This window comes from Rutidosis leptorrhynchoides, chromosome 3 (genome assembly GCF_046630445.1).
Source record: "Rutidosis leptorrhynchoides isolate AG116_Rl617_1_P2 chromosome 3, CSIRO_AGI_Rlap_v1, whole genome shotgun sequence".
In the NCBI taxonomy this organism is placed as follows: domain Eukaryota; kingdom Viridiplantae; phylum Streptophyta; class Magnoliopsida; order Asterales; family Asteraceae; genus Rutidosis; species Rutidosis leptorrhynchoides.
In genome coordinates, this window is record NC_092335.1 from 37,621,575 (window position 1) to 37,623,942 (window position 2,368).

Genomic DNA, 2,368 nt, shown 5'->3' on the forward strand with positions numbered 1-2,368 from the left:
TCATAATCCAACAAGTGGCATAATGAAGAAAACATTTGACAAAAAAAAAAAATTTGTTAGAAACAAACAAATTAACTATGAGAAATTTTGTTAAGAATCCACGCTAACGAATCCTAGTTAACTGTTCCTAGCTAACTGATTACATTTATTTATCGCAATTTTATTTACCGTCATTTAATTTCTGTTATTTATTTTTACGCACTTTAAATATCGGGACACGTATACAAGGTTTTGACATATCATATTGACGCATATATATATATATATATATATATATATATATATATATATATATATATATATATATATATATATATATATATATTATTTGGAATAACCATAGACACTCTATATGCGGTAATGCTCGAGTTAGCTATACAGGGTTGAGGTTGATTCTATAATAATATATATATACTTTGAGTTGTGATCTAGCCTGAGACGTGTATACATTGGGTCGCGGATTGATTCAAGATAATATATATTGATTTATTTCTGTACATCTAACTGTGAACAACTAGTTGTAGGTTACTAATGAGGACAGCTGACTTAATAAACTTAAATCATTAAAATGTAATAAAAAATGTTGTGAATATATTTCGATCATAATTTGATGATTATGTACATATTTTTATAGGTTCGTGAATCGAACAGTGGCCAAGACTTATTTTCGACGACGGAAAAATCTGTGAAAGTGAGTTATAGTCCCATTTTTAAAATCTAATATATTTGGGATGAGAATACATGCAGTTTTATAAATGTTTTACAAAATAGACACAAATATGCGAAACTACATTCTATGGTTGGATTATTAAACCGAATATCGCCCTTCAAGTCTGGTAGCCTAAGAATTAGGGAAATGGCCCCTAATTGACGTGAATCCTAAAGATAGATCTATTGGGCCTAACAATCCCCATTCAGGTTATGGATGGTTTAGTACTTTGAGATTATTATACAGACGAGAGGTTCTGTTTGGGGATATTCTATGCATTAAGTTAACATCGGTTACCAGGTGTTCAACATATGAATGAATTTTATCTCTATGCAGTTTGCGAAATGCCTGATATGAGATGTATATTTATGAAAAAAAATGAAATCTTGTGGTTTATTAATATAATTTGATATATAGGTTAAACCTATAACTCACCAACATTTTTGTTGACGTTTAAAGTATGTTTATTCTCGGGTGATTATTAAGAGCTTCCGCTATTGCATGCTAAATAAAGACAAGATTGGAGTCTGCATGCTTGTATAATATTGTTTAAAAACTGTATTCGAAGACTTAAGTGGATGTGTAATATTATTGTAAACCATTATGTAATGGTCGTGTGAAAACGCTATATTTTAGGTTATCATTATTCGATAATCGTCGTAATATTTTTAAAACCTTTATTGATAAAATAAAGGTTATGGTTTGTTTTAAAAATCGAATGCAGTCTTTGAAAAACGTCTCATATAGAGGTCAAAACCTCGCAACGAAATCAATTAATATGGAACGTTTATAATCAATATGAACGGGACATTTCAGTTGGTATCAGAGCGGTGGTCGTAGCGAACCAGATCTTGCATTAGTTTGTCTAACTAGGAGTTGTTAGGATGCATTAATGAGTCTGGACTTCGATCTAGTAGTTGTTAGGTTATATTAATAAGTATGGACTTGAACCTGGTCTGCATGTCAAAAGCTTTTGCTTACCACCATTTGTCGAAAAATATTTACTTATCATTTTCAGTCTCGACACGTCTTATTGCAATTATTGCATAGATAGTGTACAGCCAAATTCATATCCATTCACATTAAACCTTGTCTGACACGTTTCCTTAATTCTCTCCATAATCTACGGTATCTTCTGTACTATGTATAGGTGTTCTATTTTATTAGAATATCGTCCGATATTCGAAATTCATTTCATATCAAAAACCTTTTATCTAACCGTACCTGATGGAAATCACAACTAGTTCAAGTCCCTCGAATTCCGACAGCTATTCCGACATGGATGTTCACCTAAGCTTCGGAAGCAGCGTCACCAGAATGAATCAACTAATCAGCCATCCCCAATTCATCTGATAGGTCCGTAGTCTACTAAATCATTGGAGACAAGAAGAAGGCAATCCCTTCCACCCACCTTATTGCCCTCTTGGCGAAGAACCTGAAGCACTTACCGGCGAACCAATCCAAAACACCATTTTCACCCTCATTTCCCGAATATCTCTCCATGATTATATACTATCTCAAATTCAAAACCTTATACATTCGCTTATTTCAACCGCCAATCATCCAGGCGTGATGGAAGAAGTCAACGAGCTTCGCGCTCGAGTAATCAATTTGGAAAACGTGGTGCAAAACCTACCAGCTTCAGCAATAGCACCAACA